This window comes from Gopherus flavomarginatus, chromosome 3 (assembly GCF_025201925.1).
Source record: "Gopherus flavomarginatus isolate rGopFla2 chromosome 3, rGopFla2.mat.asm, whole genome shotgun sequence".
Lineage (NCBI taxonomy): Eukaryota > Metazoa > Chordata > Testudines > Testudinidae > Gopherus > Gopherus flavomarginatus.
Window position 1 is genome coordinate 127491302 of NC_066619.1, and position 19030 is coordinate 127510331.

The window sequence follows — 19030 nt, forward strand, 5'->3', positions numbered from 1 at the left end:
GCTGCCTGGAGCCGCCAAGGAGCAACTCGTGCCAGGCTGCCCTTCCTGAGAGCTGGCTGGCTCAGAACTCCTGGTTTGTACGTTCTCAGCACTGTCTGCCCCTTCCCGGCCAATACTTTCCGCTGGCACGTTGAATCTTCAGCAGTTGTTATGCATGCTTCTAATCTTCTAAAAACCTAGAGAAAACAATACTCTGCTGGGCATCAGGACACCAAAATAACACCTAGTTCTTATAGAGGACTTTTTATCCATAGAGCTCAAAGCACTTCACATTGTACCCATTTTACAGATGAGTAACTGAGGCCCAGGGAGGTGAAGTGACTCCCTCAACATAAGAATGGCCCTGCTGGGTCAGATCAGAGGTCCATCTAGCCCAGTAACCTGTCTTCTGACAGTGGCCAATTCCAGGTGCCCCAGAGGGAATGAACAGAACAGGTAATTATCAAGTGATCAACGGTCACACAGTAGCTTAGTAACAGAACCCAGGTTTCCGAAGTCCCAATCCAGTGCACTATCCTCTAGGCAACAGTGCCTCCCTTTGAGGCAAGGCTGTCTCAGAAGAGGACAGTGAAATCTGAAACACCCCATTTTCAAAACTGGAGGATGTGTGTGTGCGTGGTTCTGCAGACAACACTCCATGTGGAGGTATATGATCACATTTGTGCATTCAGAGCCAGTAGCAGGGTGCGCCAATCAGGCAAATGCAGACACAGCAAAGGGACACCTAGATGTTTAACTGGCAGCTTGAATGCACAGCTACCCTGCGTGCACGCAGTTATAGGGTGACCATATTTCCCAAAGGGAAAAGGGGACACTGGGAAGGGCTAGCCCAAGCCTGCCCCATGGCTGGCCTGAGCCCCCCACCCTCCCGGCGAGGCTGGGGTCGCTGGAACTCTGCTCGCCTCCCACAAGAGGCTGTCACTGGAGCCGTTCCTCCCCTGCTTCAAGGGGCTGGCATCTCTGCTCGCCCCCTCCACACTGCACCCCACTTTTTTTGACAAAAGTCAGCATTTGTCCCATTTGCTCTTGCCAACTGACCATGTCACATGACAAGACAATGCCCACTTTTGCCAAAAAAGCCAGGACAGCCGGGACAGAGCTTAAAAAAGGGACTGTCCAGGCCAAAACGGGACATGCGATCACCCTTAGCTACAGCAACTGAGTGTGCAGCTGTGATCTTGCCTTTGTGCAGCCATTCTCAATGAACGCAGAGACCAGCTCATTAGTCGAGGGGTGACAGGAAAAGCTGAAGGCGTTGTGAAGGGAAATCCAGGATGTTTTTGACCACATGCACCTGGGGGAAATGTATATGAGACATGCCCAGCATTGTTAGCAGTTCGGCTCCACCGCTGTTTTCATACTGCTGATTACAGCTGCTCTCGACTGGGCACTGTGTTCAGAATGGTAGAGGCACCCTGGCTCCCAACTCCCATAGTAGCAGACAGGACCGTGAGATCATAACACACGGCGCTAGTCTTGCTTCCTCATTCCATCATTAAAAGGAACTCAAATTGCCATTGATCAGGATGCTGAAGGGTATTTTTGGTATCATTGTCTGAGCTGTTTCCTCTTCCTAAGAGCCCTGAGATGCTGTATGTGCTCCAACGCTTCTGGAATGGGTGGATTGACAGGCATTTTGATAAATCTGGGCTCAGACCCCTTCCCAATCCCATGCCTTGCTATGGGCCATTTGTGCTACTCAGAGCTTTGTGCAAAGGACCAGGGTTTGGATCTGTGCGCTGACAGGAGACCATCAGACAACAGTAATTATTGTTGTGGGCTCAATAGAGCTTTGAACTGGCTGTTCTAGGGCCTTTTGAGCCAGTCCAAGTCTAATGGAATAGTTTGCTGGGGCTTTATTACTTCTGTCTTTGGGTTATTTTGATGACTATTAATCACATGGACTTTTTGTTCTGTGTTTGTACAGCACATAGAACAGGTCCATGATTACAGCTCCTAGACGTTACAATATCGGTCTTCTTCTTTCTTGCCACTGACCCAGTCAGCATCAGTGACTTTTATAGCCTTCTTCCAAAACTCATGCTCATATGCCAGGCTGTCGTGCACATTGGATATTCAGTCCATGTAGTGAGTCTTTGGTGTCCCCCTGCTTGTCTTCTGTTGAGTCAGAAGAAAGAACCATCCTACTGATAGAACCCTCCGGTCTCCACTGGATCTGCTCATACCAACATAACCTAACATAACTCAACTTGTCTTCAACTGGAGCAACCCAGGTCAGGCCCCTTACAACCTGGTTACATTTCCTGTCATGGAACGTTCAACCATTTGACCAGGGGTAGGCAACCTATGGCACGCATGCCGAAGGCAGCACGCGAGCTGATTTTCCGTGGCACTCTCCCTGCCCGGGTCCTGGCCACCGGTCCGGGGGGCTCTGCATTTTAATTTAATTTTAAAGGACGCTTCTTAAACATTTCAAAAACCTTATTTACTTTACATACAACAACAGTTTAGTTATATATTATAGACTTATAGAAAGAGACCTTTTAAAAATGTTAAAATGTATTAGTGGCACATGAAACCTTAAATCAGAGTGAATAAATGAAGACTCGGCACAGCACTTCTGAAAGGTTGCTGACCCCTTCATTTCACCAGCTCAATATCTTCATTGCCATAGTGCAGAGCACACCCATTTCGTTTCTTGTGGCAAATAAGAAATAACTTGTACTTATGTGAACTAAATGTGTCCTTCCAGCTGTTATCTTGGCAAGCCCTTGTGGCGTAGGCTAATAAATAGGAACTCACCTTCTCTCACTATGCACCTGAGTGAGAGTTGGGATCTTGATTATTTTTTAATCTTCTTCCTTTGAGGTATCACCAGGCCAGGCAGGATCCCAGATTTACTGGTTGAGTGATCTGCTCCAATGTCACAAACCCTGTTTCCCTTCTCTCGGAAGGATCTGGATTCATAAGAAGTGCTAGATATAAACTTTAACTTTGTTCACTTGTTTTTAAAAAACACGATAATAAAACAGACACAATCATTCATACTATAAGAACAAATACGTATCATGAAAAGGTCAGTAGTGTAATCAATACTACATACAGTGCACCATTAAATCCTAAAACCCTCAAAAAAGTGGCATAAGTGCACATGAATGGGCTCTCTGCCCTGTGAATTTAACCTCATATGAATAGTAACTACTAATCCACATCTAATTATGTAGATTAAGACAGCTGGCCATAATATACTGTGTACATTAAAAAATGTACTTTGCTCAGCATCCTTAAATATGTTCCTCAAAAATCAACAACAAACCAACAGGCAATAGGGATCTCTTGCCGACACTCAGTGAAATCCTGGCCCTATTGAAGTCAATGGCAAATCTCCCCTTTATTTCCGTGGGGGCCCCAAGATTTCTTTCTCCTATGAGCAAAAGCTAGTTTGGCCCGGAGTAGAACAGCCATTGTCAAACTGCACCTAGCAGCCAGGATCTCCTGCACAAAGAGAGAAAGTTTTTGATTTGTAGGATGATGATTTGGGGGCAGGGGCACTGGGACAATTTGTATAGTGGAGGTGCTGAGAGCCACTGAATCAAACTGTAAACCCTGGATGTAATGGATATAATGGAAACCACTTCATGCCAGGGGGTGTGGTAGCACCTCCAGTACCCCTAGTTCCAGCACCTATGTTGGCAGGAGGTTTAGTGGTTCTCAGTTTATTCTATATCACAACCCCCTTTTCTATACCAGGACACTTTCCTATCTGGATGTAGCCAGGATTGCCCTCCCACTTAGCAATATGGGACGGGTAAGGGGTTCATGACCCCCTGTCACCTGTCTGCCACCCTCCTAGGGGCACCACCTCCAAGTGCAGGACCCTGGATTTTTTCTCCCATCACATATACATACGCACATGTGTGTATTTTGATGTCTATGTAATTTTAAATTTTTTTTTTGTGTGTAACACACTTAGAGCTGCATTTGGACCCAGACTCATTACAAACAGTCTATTAAAAAGCGTGGATTTTTGGTAAAAAAAAAATGTCCTTTACGGTTTCACCATGAGGATGATTTAATCTGTCTAGTAACTTCAGGAGTCCTGAAGCCCAGGTTTTCCAGCAGAGCATTACAGGAACAAACAAACCCATTCTCTCTAATTTACCAACATACTTTCCCACCCTGGCTCCGAGTTAAGACTCTTATTCTCCAAAGGTCACTGAGAGTTTCATATGACATAATGGGAACTTCAGTTCCAGCCGTTCCAATGATTTGCCTCCTACAGGAGATTTACCTCAGTCTGAAGTTACTGCCATAATGTAAGTTCTTTCATCTTTCTTGAATGCTTGTTTAACGTACACTGCCCTGTCAGTCTGCCAGGGACCCAGCCCCGATCCTTGGAGCAGCGCCATGTTAACCTGAGCTCACCTGGAGAAGGCCTCCTGCTGTTCTTGGAGTCAGAGGAATGATGATGCAAAGATCTAAGAAAGGCAAAACTCAAGGGAAGGGAACTCAACAGTCACTGGCCATGGATTGAGTCTCTTTCTCAAGGTGCTTGGGTTTACATCGAACAAAAACAGACAAACAGCCTTTCGAACAAGCATAAAAAAAATGCTTTTGCAAAACTTACCAGGCACAGCCATGTGTGTCTATGCACCAGTCTCCTCTTGGTATATGCAGATTGGGTAATTGCACACTTTAATACCTGTTTACCCATGCAGTGTCCCCGATGGGCACACAAAGAGAAGTACAGACAAATGCTGGAGGGGCCAGTTTCCCCACACCGTCCCACCCGTGTACATCCCTGGACTCGGAGGTCACGGTGAAAGTTCCTTCTCCTCACTCATCCACTTCATCCCTTCTCCATCGGGACGGCGGACAAGGCTACCCATTTGTGGTGTCCCTTTTTATTCACAATGTGGACAGCTGTCCACTGGCAATTGTCCTTGTCCACCAGTTAAGTTTCACATAGGCCAGCAAAGAGCCAGCTGGCAACATGAGCTGGATTCCAAATGGAAGGACTAGAAGTGAAAGGCTTTAGACATCACATAGCTGTCTTGCTGAGCTGCCCAGCAGCCCCACCACTGTCATGCCTGATGCTTTTCCAGGAAGAGCCAGTGAGAGGTTCATTAAGAAAAACCCATTTCTGCAGCGTCCCAAGGACAAACTGTATTTTTAAAACCAATGCACCATCCAGGAGGGCAGGTTGTAGCTCAGTGGAAACTGTAACTAGCTGGCCACTCACAGCGGACTGTAAAACCAGTTCAGACAGGGGCTACAGGCCCACCAAAGAGGAACGTTTTGTGCATGGAAGGGTCCCTTCTGCTGGGGAAAGTGAAAATATGCCTCACATACCTAGTGGGCTCCCAGCCAAGTGGAACAACAGAGCTTCCTGGGTCCCAGTGAGAGAGCACCGGGAGGACAAAGGAGAGAAAAACAGGATCCCCCACCACCAGTGTGGTGAGATCCAGAGAGGGAAAGAATCCTAGCTGGCCCTGCAGCGTGCTTGCCTGCCTGCTATGGAATGGTAACAGGCTTGGTGTGACGACAGTCCACCAGGATTTGGACGGGTGACCTCCAGAGCTAGCGCCAAGCTACTGTAACTGGGGCTTGTAACAACTCCTATCTTCCGTGGAATGGCAGAGGGGGACCTGACACATGCTCATCAGTGGGCTGCATCAACATACCCTCATCTGCCAGCTGGGAGCCAGATCTCACTGTCATTTGGGAAAAAATAACTCCTGCTTACCAGCAGGATGGTCTATCACACTGGCTCCATGGAGGGAAATAAAGAAGCAGAAGGCTGCCCTCTTTTTCCCCTCCAATTTAAGGGGTAGGCACCCAGTGGGTCCCAGGGCAGGGAAGACAGCAGATTTTGTAGGGCTGCTACTTCCCCTCCTGTGCAGATGGCTGGGGAGTGGATGTGTAAAGGGTGGGGAATGGCGGAGCCAGGCCAGCACAACTGAGCTGGTCTCATGGGTGAGCCGGGGAGAAATCAGCTGTTGGTATAGATTAGGTGCAGGATACTTGCCTCCTGGTGCAGGAGGGGAGCCACAGAAGGGAACAGTAAATGTGGATGTGTCTACACAGCAGCTGGGAGTTGCGATTCCCAGCTTGGGTAGACAAACATGCATTAGCTCGAGGGCTGCTAGTGCCTAAAAATAGCAGTGTGGGCACAGCTGCCTGTCGGAGAGCTAACATGAGCCACCACCTATGCTGAGCGGGCCACGCTGCTATTTCTAGGCTCTAGCTCGATCAGAGCTAGTGGGTATTCTGCCCCTGCTGGGAATCAGACCTCCCAGATGTACCCTTGGAGAGCCACCTCCTGTCCCTGCCTTGCTTCTGGAGCAGTGCGGCTCCGCCCCGGCATGGGGCAGATTATGCAGTGACAAGCAGCCCAACAGAATTGCTTTAGGAGGGAATGGTCACCTACTTTATAGGAATCCAGGTGACCCTGGGGCTCCCGGATCCCCTGTTTTGGAGTCTCCTTGTCTAGAGCCCAGCTGCTCTCCTCTAGTTAACTTCATTTTCATGGTCCATCCCCTGCATTTTGTCCCCTTTAAGCCTGCATTGTTTCTCCTCTGTAATCACCCTGTTTGTGTTACTAGAGTCTCAAGTCCCATGGGGGACACAACAGGAGTATTACCACTGAGTTCAGTGGGACCCAGATCGGGCCCTTGCTTTATCAGAAGGTTGCTCTTGTGACTAAATGCTGATACTCACACGGGGACTCTCCCAACCCACAGCCAGCGGGACAGGAAGTGAACTGTTAATTTTAACTTTGCATGACCTTTGCTGTGATACAGATCATTTGGCTTTGGGGCAAGAAGCACCAGAACCTGCTTTTCCATTGACTCACTCTGCAGATACATCAGAGCTGAGCGGTTAATAGCACATTTCTTGTAACACCAGTTTTTCCTGTCTGCGATTAACCTTGCTCTCTCTGTCTTTTCCTCTCATGCTCTGGCCTGGGAGAGCCCATTTCTCTTGGTTCGTGACACTGCATTTTAAAAATGCCCCAGAAGTTTAGTAAGCACTAAGCTAAGAGTCACTGCCACTGCAGGACAATTGGTTTAAATTATTTTGACGTTTGCCTCTTTCTGATCCATGAGCTAAAGTGCAGTTACATTTGATACTTTATGCTTGGAATAGATTTTAATAGAGAAAAAAACCCTGAAGAGTCTATTGAAGAGAACAATTTAGACATTTGTTATAGTGACTTTAGTCCGTGACGACATTAAAAGCCAACATTAGCAATCAGTTCCCATACGCGGTGATGTGTGGGACGCCATAGATTTTCTCCTGTGTGTAAAATAGGAGATTCCAAGACCACTGTGGGAAAAGCGGTTTGTAAATGTTCGCCTTTTAATAGTGGCCACTGTTCTGATACAACTGAAAAACATGTGAGCGCTGGAGTCAATCAGATTATCAGATTCTGTTGCTCTGACACTAAGCCATGGATAACTCTTGTCACACATTTGGATTATGACCAGCTCCTCTTCTCTTTTATACAACGGGGGTAATTTGAATCAAGAGGCCTTTCCATTTACTTCACACCATTTGTTAAACCAGCCTGGGTGTAACCCCTCAGAGAGGTTCTACAGCAGGGGTGGGGAACCTTTCTTCTATCAGGGGCCATTGACCCACAGAAAAAAAATCAGTCTTGGGCTAAACACAGCTCCATGGGTGGGGGTGGAGAGGGCACGGAAGCTTGGGGCTTCTCCTTGGCTCCAAGATGAGGACAGAAATGAGGGGTTCAGGGTGCAGGAGGAGGCTCCGGGCTGGGGCAGGGGGTTGGGATGTGGGAGGGGGTGAGAGCTCCGGTTGGGGATGTGGGCTCTGGGGTGGGGCTGGGGATGAGGAGTTTGGAGTGCAGGAGCGGGCTCTGGGCTGGGGCCAAGGGGTTTGGAGTGTGGGAGCATGCCCAGGACTGGGGCAGGGGGTTGGGGTGTGATAGGAGGTTCAGAGTGTGGGGTCCAGGAGGGAGTTTGGGTGTGGGAGGGGGCTCAGGGCTGGGGCAGGGCGTTGCGGGGGTGAGGGGTGGGGTCTGGGAGGGAATTAGGGTGTGGGAGGGGGGTCTGACCTGGGCAGGGGGTTCAGGGTGCGGGCTCTGACCAGGCGGCGCTTACCTCAGGTGGCTTCAAGTCAGCAGTGGGGCTAAGACAGGCTCCCTGCCTGCCCTGGCTCCGTGCTGCTCCCGGAAGTGGCCAGAGGGGCCACAGGGCCCTATGCAGTGTGCGTTGCCCGAACCCACAGGTGCTGCCTTTGCATCTCCCATTGGCTGCAGTTCCCGGCCAATGGGAGCTCTGGAGCTGGTGCTGGGGGCACGGGCAGTGGGCGGAGCTTCCCTGTTCACCCCTGCTCTTAGGGGCCGCAGAGACATGCCACAGTCAGACATGCAGAGCTGACTGGACTTTTAATGGCCTGGCAACCCTAGTTCCCCGCTGAGTGGGGCAAGCCGGCACTTGCAGCTTCAGCCCCGTGGGGGGACGCTGAGACTTGGGGCTTCTGGCCCTCGGCCCAGAGACTTGCTGCAGGCCGGATGAAATGAAGCAGCAGGCCAGATCCAGCCCGTGGACTGTAGGTTCCCCACCTCTGTTCTACAGCTACACAAGGAGCTCTCTTAACATGGCCACTCTGAAGTTTGAATACAGGCTAGATCCACAGCTCCCCTGTGTGCTCAGACAAGTTCTCCCACAATTCACTGGGGAAGAATTTGAGAGGTGCAGCTTAGTGGAGCACAAAGAACCGGGGGCAGGACACCTCTGAAGTCTTAGTGCCGCATCTGAGTGAACGTAGCCCCGGTGTGGACACAGGAGCTTGAGTACTATTTATAGTGTGGCCACTCTCACCTGAGCTTGACTAACTCAAGAAGAGTAACTTGAGCGAAGATAACTCAGGTTAGGACTGAAGTGAAGACAGGCCCAAGTCGTTCTAGTTTTGCCCTGTACTCATTTGAGGATGCCTCTCATACTTACATTCACAGATACCCAGGCCAGAAGGGACCGTTTTGATCATCTAGTTTGACCTCCTGTATAACACAGGCCAGAGAACTGCCCCAAAACAATTCCTAGGGCAGATCTATTAGATAAAACATCCAACCTTAGCTTTAAAATTGTTGGGGAGGATCCTTCATCACTGACCCTTGGAAAGTTGTGCCAATGGTTATTTACATCTTATTCCCAGTCTGAATTTGTCTGGGTTAAACTTCCAGCCATTGTACCATGTTACACCTTTCTCTGCTAGGTTGAAGAGCCCATTATTAAATATTTGTTCCCCGTGTAGGTGCATATAGACTAATCAAGTCACCTCTTAACCTTCATTTTGTTAAACTAAATAGATCAAGCTCTTTGAGCCTCTCACTAAGGCAGACTTTCTAATCCTTTAATCATTCTCTTCTCTGAACCCCCTCCAACTTATCAACATCCTTCTTGAACTGTGGGCACCAGAGCCGGACAGCAGAGGTCTCACCAGGGCCAAATCCGAGGTAAAATAACCTCTCTGCTCCTACGCAAGATCCCCCTGTTTGTGCACCCCTGGATTGCATTAGACCTTTTGGTCACAGCCTCACACTGGGAGCTACTATTCCACTGATTATCTACGCCCCAAATCTTTTTCCGAGTCACTGCTTCCCAGGGTACAGCTCTTGTCCTGTGTTCCTAATCTGAATGCTGCTGTGCTTTCGAGCTGTTCTCCCTGGTGCCTACGGCCAGACCTTAGTCACTCAGCGCAAAGGTAGCAAAAGGTCTGTGGGGCTCAGTTGTGCCCTGGCTTACACCCAGTTGCAACCCTATTTTTGCCTTCTGTTGGCCTCAAACAGCTGAAGAAACACTAGGAATTTTAGGTCTCAGAATAAATACTTAAAAACCTCTAACAGCTGACATGACCGATTAGCCCGGCTAACAAACATCTGTGTCAAAATGAGAAATCACCCTCAGGTTTACACCATGACTAGACTAGGACTTGGGAGACCTGGAGTCTGTTCCCAGCTTTGCCACTGGCCTATTAGGTGACCTCGGCCAAGTTACTGACCCGCGCCTCAGTTTCTCCATTTGTAAAATGGGGAGAATGACACTGGCCTCCTTTGTAAAGTGCCTTTAGATCTACTGAGAATAGCTAGGCATTCTATAGGAGCTGATCCAAAGCCCACTGAAGTTGAATCCTACCACTGACTCCCATGGGCTTTGGTTCAGGCCCCGATAATGTGTATACACAACTATTTTTGCCAGAGCAATGTATGCTGCTAGTTTACCACACAAGTTGCATGGTGCCAGAAAGAGGAGTCATTAAACTTGCGTGACTAATATGAAAAGCTTTAGGCCCTAGCTGAACTTGTAGGATACTTAGAGGTACCTGAGTAAACTGTATTCAGGAAGGGTTCACAGGGCTTACACAGCCTGAGCTGTGGATTGGTCCTGCTTTGAGCAAGGGGTTGGACTAGATGACCTCCTGAGGTCCCTTCTAACCCTGATATTCTATGATTCTGTGAGCTGGAATTCATTGCATACGCCAACACAACAAGGAAGTGGAAAATGCTGTATTTGTGCAGATATACATTACAGTAAGGAAGCAGCATGGCAGAGAGGATGGCACTGGAATTATCTTCAAAGGATTCAATAGATTTCTGTGCTTTATTAAAAAACCCCATCATTTGTTGATCGAATAATAGTACTTTTGAACACAGCATAACTCCAATAGACAGTATCTTACAGCTTTGCTGTTTCTCTGATGCTAGATAAAGGCAAACAGGAATGAGAAATACTTGGGTAGACAGAAGTGCACAGCCCAAAGAAAGTAATGCCAGTGGTAAAGCGCTCTCCGAGAGCATGTGACTGCATGCAGCAATCATGAGGTCTGACCAACTCTGTACTGGCAGGCAAGTCAGGTTCTTAGACACACTTGCAACTGATTGTTTAAAGAGCCAGCGAAATTGTAAGAGCTCTTATAACTGTCAGCTGCAACCAAGATGGCGCAAGGTAACTTTAACTGGGCCTCAGCTAATTCCAGAATCATGCCTGGTGCAGGGAAAGAAGGCACTATACAGCCACCTCTGCACCCCATCCCTATATCACCTGTGCTGGATGCTGTTCTGACACAGCAGAGAACCTAGCCAAGGTCTTATCGCTCACCGTAGCCACCTCAGAACTGTGATCTTTTCGGTCTTTAGATGAGACTGCAGTAGTCACGGCGAAACAGCTCAGATTCCTATTGCTTTCAAGTTACCAGCTCCTCTCACCTTAGCTAGGGCCAAAAGACAATGGTGGAAGTCCTTAGCCGACACTGGCAGAACACAGTCTGGCTTTGAAGGTCACTTGGGATACTTGGGCTTTGATAACCTCCAGCAGGAGAAGATTCTATCCTACTGCTTTGATGCCATCATACCAATCCTGCTCTCGCCTGTTTTGAGGGGAAGTCCACTCCTTTTTCCACTTCTGAAAATACCTGGCAAGTGGGGAGGAAATTTACATGCCCACGAAAAACTAAAAACTTTGTGTAAGAGTCTTGATATACAGCATAGCAGCTATACTATTACCACGTGTCACAATGCATGTACGCTTGCCATATGACAATAATGCCTTGAACTCCAATAGGCCCTGTTATCAGAAGGACTCTGAGGCCTGGTCTACACTATGATTTTAGGTCGAATTTAGCAGCGTTACCTCGATTTAACCCTGCACCTGTCGACACGACAAAGCCCTTTTTTTAACTTAAAGGGCTCTTAAAATAGATTTATTTACTCCACCTCCAACGAGGGGATTAGTGCTGAAATCGACCTTGCTGGGTTGAATTTGGGGTAGTGTGGATGCAATTCGATGGTATTGGCCTCCGGGAGCTATCCCAGAGTGCTCCACTCTGACCGCTCTGGACAGCGCTCTCAACTCAGGTGCACTGGCCTGTCATAAACAGATAGCTTTATGGGTTAATGTCCCTTTCACCTGTAAAGGGTTAACAAACAGTGACCTGCAACACCTGACCAGAGGATCAATCAGGAGACAAGATACTTTCAAATCTGGGTGGAGGGAAGTTTGGGTGTGAGTCCTTTGTTCTTGGGCTGTTCTCTCTCTGGGCTCTGAGAGTGACCACATGAATCTCCAGGCTCTCTAATCTTCTGTTTCCAATTTGTAAGTACAAAGGTAGAAAGACAATATAGGCTTTTACATTGTTTTTCTGTATTTGCAAATGTGTAATTTGCTGGAAATATTTTAAATTGTATTTTTTCTGGATAAGGCTGTTTATCCATTTTCTATAAGCTAAAAGACCCTGTAATATCCCATCTTAAATTTACAGAGATTATTTTTTACTCTTTTTGTCTTTTATTAAAAACTTTCTTTTTTAAAGAGCTAATTGATATTTTGCTCCTTGTTAATGCTAAGATATTGAGTCTGTATTCCCAAAGGACTTGGTGGGAGGGAAAGGTAAATTTCCTCTTTGTGTTAGATTCACGGAGCTTGAAACTGGATTGCTTCTGGGGGAAAGGTATCATTCCTCTCTATGTGGTGATTCAAGGAATTGAATCACGGTGATCTCCTAGTGTACCCAGGGCGGGAAAGATCTGGGAGGAGGTAAAGAGGGGGGAGGGAATGGTTTATTTCCCTTTGTTGTGAGACTCAAGGGATTTGGGTCTTGGGGTCCCCAGGGAAGGTTTGGGGAGACCAGAGTCTATCAGGCGCTCTGCCTAAGTCCTGATTGGTGGCAGCCTATCAGATCTAAGCTGGTAATTAAGCTTAGGAAAATTCATGCTAGTACCCATATTTTGGACGCTAAGGTTCAGATTTGGGAATTATACTATGACATGGCCAAGTAGACAGGAAAAGTCCCGCGAACTTTTGAATCTTGTTTCCTGTTTGGCCAGCGTGGCGATCTGATCAGCACAGGTGACCATGCAGAGCTCATCAGCACAGGTGACCATGGAGTCCCAGAATCGCAAAAGAGCTCCAGCATGGACCGAACGGGAGATACAGGATCTGATTGCTGCGTGGGGAGACGAATCTGTGCTAGCCAAACTCCGTTCCAGTAAACGAAATGCCAAAACATTTGAAAAAGTCTCCAAGGGCATGAAAGACAGAGCTTATAACAGGGACTCACAGCAGTGCTGTGTGAAAATTAAGGCGCTCAGGCAAGCCTACCAAAAAACCAGAGAGGCAAACAGCCGCTAAGGGTCACAGCCCCAAACATGCTGCTTCTATGATGAGCTGCATGCCATTCTAGGGAGTGCAGCCACCAGTACCCCAACCCTGTGCTCAATGGAGTAGGACGCAACATGGAAGAGGGTTTTGGGGACGAGGAAGATGTTGATGAGGAGGTTGAAGATAGCTCACAGCAAGAAATTGGAGAAACCGGTTTCCCCAACAGCCAGGATCTGTTTCTCACCCTGGACCTGGAGCCAGTACCCCCCGAACCCACCCAAGGCAGGCTCCCAGACCCTGTAGGTGAAGAAAGGACCTCTGGTGAGTGTATCTTTGTAAATATTACACACGGTTTAAAAGCAAGCGTGTTTAATGATTAATTTGCCCTGGCATTTGCGGCCAGTACAGCTACTGGAAAAGTCTGTTAGTGTGTCTGGGCATGGAGTGGAAATCCTCCAGGGACATCTCCATAAAACTCTCCTGGATGTACTCCCAAAGCCTTTGCAAAAGGTTTCTGGGGAGGGCAGTCTTATTCCGTCCTCCATGGTAGGACACTTTACCACGCCAGGCCAGTAGCACGTAGTTGGGAATCATTACAGAACAAAGCATGGCAGCGTATGGTGCCGGTGTTTGCTGGCATTCAAACAACATCTGTTCTTTAGCTGTCTGTGTTATCCTCAGGAGAGTGATATCATTCATGGTCACCTGGTTGAAATAGGGTGGTTTTATTAAGGGGACATTCAGAGGTGCCCGTGCCTGTTGGGCTGTTTGCCTGTGGCTGAACAGAAATGTTCCCCACTGTTAGCCATGTGGTGGGGGGAGGGGTGAAGCCATCAAAATGCAACCTTGTAACAAAAGCACAAGTGCTATGTAATGGTAACAGCAAGGTTTACCATGAAAGAATGTACCAATTGTTCTCTAAAATGTGTCTTTTTAACTACCACGCTCCCTTTTTTTCCCTCCACCAGCTGCATATGTTTCTCCTTCCCAGAGGCTAGTGAAGATTAGAAGGAGAAAAAAGGGCACTCGGGATGAAATGTTCTCTGAGCTCATGCAGTCCTACCACACTGACAGAGCCCAGCAGAATGCGTGGAGGCAGACAATGTCAGAGTGCAGGAAAGCACAATATGAACACGAGGAGAGGTGGCGGGCTGAAGAGAGTAAGTGGCGGGCTGAAGATGATAGGTGGTGTCAGCTTGCTGACAGAAGGCAAGAGTCAATGTTCAGGCTGCTGGAAGACCAAACTCATATGCTCCAGCATATGGCTGAGCTGCAGGAAAGGCAGCAGGGACACAGACTGCTGCTGCAGCCCCTGTGTAACCAATCACCCTTCTCCCCAAGTTCCATAACCACCCAGATGCCCAAGAACATGGTGTGGGGGCCTTCAGCCACTCCACCCCAGAGGACTGCCCAAGCAGCAGAAGGCTGGCATTCAATAAGTTTTAAAGTTTTTAAGTTTTAAAGTGCAGTGTGGCCTTGTCCCTCCCTCCTCCCCCACCCCACCCAGTCCTTCCCTCCCAGGTTACCGTGGCAGTTATTCCTCTATGTGTATGATGAATTAATAAAGAATGCATGAATGTGAAGCAACAATGACTTTATTGCCTCTGCAAGCGGTGATCAAAGGGGGAAGCGGAGGGCGGTTAGCTTATAGGGAAGTAGAGTGAACCGGGGCGGGGGGGGGAGGCTTTCATCAAGGAGAAACAAACAGAACTTTCACACCGTAGCCTGGCCAGTCATGAAAGGTTCTCTGATGCACAGCATGCCCTGCTGCGCTCTTCTAACCACCCTGGTGTCTGGCTGTGCGTAATCAGTGGCCAGACGATTGCCTCAACTTCCCACTCTGCCATAAATGTCTCCCCCTTACTCTCACAAATATCGTGGAGCATACAGCAAGCAGTAATAATGGGAATATTGGTTTTGCTGAGGTCTATCTGAGTCAGTAAACTGCACCAGAGCACTTTTAAACGTCCAAATGCACATTCTACCACCATTCTGCACTTGTTCAGCCTATAATTGAACAGCTCCTGACTACTGTCCAGGCTGCCTGTGTATGTGTTCATGAGCCATGGCATTAAGGGGTAGGCTGGGTCCCCAAGGATAACTATAGGCATTTCAACATTCCCAACAATTATTTTGTGGTCTGGGAAGAAAGTCCCTTGCTGCAGCCTTTGAAACAGACCAGAGTTCCTGAAGATGCGAGCGTCATGTACCTTTCCTGGCCATCCCACGCTGATGTTGGTGAAACGTCCCTTATGATTCACCAGTGCTTGCAGCACCATTGAAAAGTGCCTCTTTTGGTTTATAAACTCGCTGATTTGGTGCTCCGGTGCCAAGATAGGGATATGGGTTCCGTCTATCGCCCCACGACAGTTAGGGAATCCCATTGCAGCAAAGCCATCCACTATGACCTGCACATTTCCTAGAGTCACTACTCTTGATAGCAGTAGCTCTTTGATTGCGTTGGCTACTTGGATCACAGCAGCCCCCACAGTAGATTTGCCCACTCCAAATTGATGCCTGACTGACCGGTAGCTGTCTGGTGTTGCAAGCTTCCACAGGGCTATTGCCACTTGCTTCTCAACTGTGAGGGCTGCTCTCATCTTGGTATTCTGGTGCTTCAGGACAGGGGAAAGCAAGTCACAAAGTTCCATGAAAGTGCCCTTATGCATGCAAAAGTTTTGCAGCCACTGCGAATCATCCCAGACCTGCAACACTGTGCGGTCCCACCAGCCTGTGCTTATTTCCCGGGCCCAGAAGTGGCATTCCACAGCATGAACCTGCCCCATTAACACCAGGATGTGCACATTGCTGGGGCCCGTACTTTGCGAGAAGTCTATGTCCATGTCTATGTCCTCATCACTCTCGTCACCGCGCTGCTGTCGCCTCCTCGCCTGGTTTTGCTTTGGCAGGTTCTGGTTCTGCATATCCTGCTGGATAATGTGCGTGGTGTTTACAGTGCTCGTAACTGCCAAGGTGATATGAGTGGGCTCCATGATCCCAGTGCTATGGTGTCTGCGCTGAGAAAAGGCGCGAAACAATCTTCTGCCATTGCTCTGACGGAGGGAGGGGCGACTGACAACATGGCTTACAGGGAATTAAAATCAACAAAGGGTGTGGTTTTGCATCAAGGTGAAACACAAACAACCGTCACACAGAATGGCCCCTCAGGGATTGAACTCAAACCCCTGAGTTTAGCAGGCTGTTGATTTCACGGGCAGGTGGGAGGGTGGAGGGAAGAGCAAATTAATACAAATGAATACAAAACAAATCTGGTCTATTCCTTGTTTTGATCCACTCCATCTATCTCATACATCTTAGGCTGGCAGCAGATGGTGCAATACGACTGCCAGCCATCGTCATCTCCTGGGTGCTCGGCAGAAGATGCTGCATTACGATTGCAAGCCATTGTCATCTCCTGGGTGCTTGGCAGGAGATGCTGCATTACGACTGCTACCCATCATCATCTCCTGGGTGCTCGCCAGAAGACGGTGCAGTACGACTGGGAATGACCTGGCTGAGTCACTCCCATGTCTGCCCAGGCGCCCCTGACCAACCTTACTTCGGTCGGATAAAAGGGCACCTATGAGTACAAAGACTACGGCTACCAGTCGTAATGCACCATCTACTGCCAAAAGGGAATGAGCTGTGGCTGTGTAGCAATGCAGTCCCACATTTGCCAGCACCCAGGAGATGTACGGTGATGATGAGCTGAGCGGGCTCCATGCTTGCTGTGGTATGGCATCTGCACAGGTAACCCAGGAAAAAAGGCGAGAAACGGTTGTCTGCTGTTGCTTTCATGAAGGGAAGGAGGGAGAGGGGGGCCTGAAGACAGGTGCCCAGAACCACCCCCAACACTGTTTTTGCCCCATCAGGCACTGGGATCTGAACCCAGAATTCCAGTGGGTGGTGGAGACTGCAGGAACTGTGGGATAGCTACCCACAGCTACCCACAGTGCAATGCTCCAGAAGTCGACGCTCGCCTTGGTACTGAGGATGCAGTCCGCCGAGTTAATGCACGTAGAGCTTTTTGTCTGGGGACACACACCATCGACTGTATAAAAACGATTTCTAAAAAACCGACTTCTATAAATTCGACCTAATTTCGTAGTGTAGACATACCCTGAGCCATTTACAAAGGGTAATTAAACCTCACACCTCCTCAGAGCTAGGTAATCAGTATTATGCATTTTACAGGGTAAATAAGACACCAAGAGCATGGTCAGTAACCTCAAAGCCCGCTGCCTACGCTTTGACTCTAAACAATATTTAGGCACCTGAATAGAAGGGGTGTGAGTCTCCAGAGGTCTGATAACTTCAATGGGATTTGTGGGTTCTCTGAACACTTCTGATAATCAGACCATTTCTATTTAGGTTGCCAAATTACTAATCTAGGAGCCTAACTTTAGGAACCCTATTTTGCAAATTTCAGCCTTGTAGGGATTGCTTATGGTCAGAGGGCAAGTCAGTAACAGATCTAGGATTAGGGCCCTGATATTAGGGAATAGAGCACATGCCATCTAGATGGAGTTCCCCTTCCACCCGTGGGCAGGGGCACAGGCTTGCCCAGATCAGAGCCCTTTATAGCTTTCTGGAAGAGCCAGTATTGTTGTAGGGTCAGGATTCTTCGGGGGCCATGTGGCAGGCTGCTCCGAGGTGCCAGGTGCCCCCTAGTCTTCCAGAAAAAGTGACTGTTTTCTTCAGTTTGCTCTCTTTTCTGAGCCCACAGGCTCTGCAGAGCCAGCCCCAGCTCTTCAATTGCACTGAGAGTCACTAATAGCAATGAAGTAAGATGTGTGTGTTTCATGAGGAGGAAGTGTCTTTGCTGAGGGAGACATAGCTTGGGACATCTTTTTCTAGGCCCCGTCTCCACAGGAGATGCTGGACTGGTGTAACACTATGGGAGTGAGCTTCCTGGGTACGAAGGCTGCCTTACACAGGTGCAGCATGTCAGCATTAGGGGGTTGATGCGTGTGATGCTGTCTCTTTTCGAGGCAGCAGGCATTAGCTAAGAACTGACAAACTCATAGCTGGAGACCAGGCTAGTTCATTTATGTCTACACTGGGGGCAGCCGCAGGAATTGACCTAAGATACACAACTTCAGCTACAAGAATAACGTAGCTGAAGTCGACATATCTTAGGTCGACTTACCTCATGTCCTCACAGTGGGGTCAACTGCTGCCCTGCTCCCCTGTCAACTCCACTTCCGCCTCTTGCCGCGGTGGAGTACAGGGATCGACGGCAAAGCGCTCGGGGAATTGATTTACCACATCTACACTAAAAGGACCTGCCCCATGGCACACACAGGGGGCTGTGGTATAGTCTGGAACGGAACTCAGGTCTCCTAGCTCCAGCTGGTTGGGAGTTTAGTGAAACCAAAGATGTTCCCAGGAATGTGCCATTTTTGACAAACCATTCATCAGGAGAGGTCTCTGCTCTGAGATGAAGAGGAGACAGCATGGTTAGAGCTGATAGCCAAGTGGTAGGTTACTCACTGGAAGGTGAGAAGCCAAGGTTTGAGTCCTGAATCTGGAGTCCTGAATCACATCCCAAGTGCATCTCTCTTTGGGGCTTTCCATCAATCCTGCCCAGAGGTCTGAGTCACAGACCAGGACAGCCAATTCCCCCCAGCTCTACTTCCTGGACTTGAGTGCAAACAGAGAGGTAGTGTCCTCCCTCCCAGTGCAATTATTGTGTTGCTATGATCATCGTATCTTGTTTCCAGAGCGTCCTAGACCTTGGCACTGGTAATACTTTTCTGACTGCAAACATTAACGAATCAAGGCTCCCAGGCCACAGTGCAGCAAGCATTACCCACATTCATAGGTGGGGAAACAGAAGCAGAGAGATTAACCCATGGCCTGCCCGGTGCCCTGGAGAGAACCGGCCGCAAAGTGAGACTAGAACTCAGAACTTCCTGGCCTAATGTCAGAGCACCCAGCCAGCG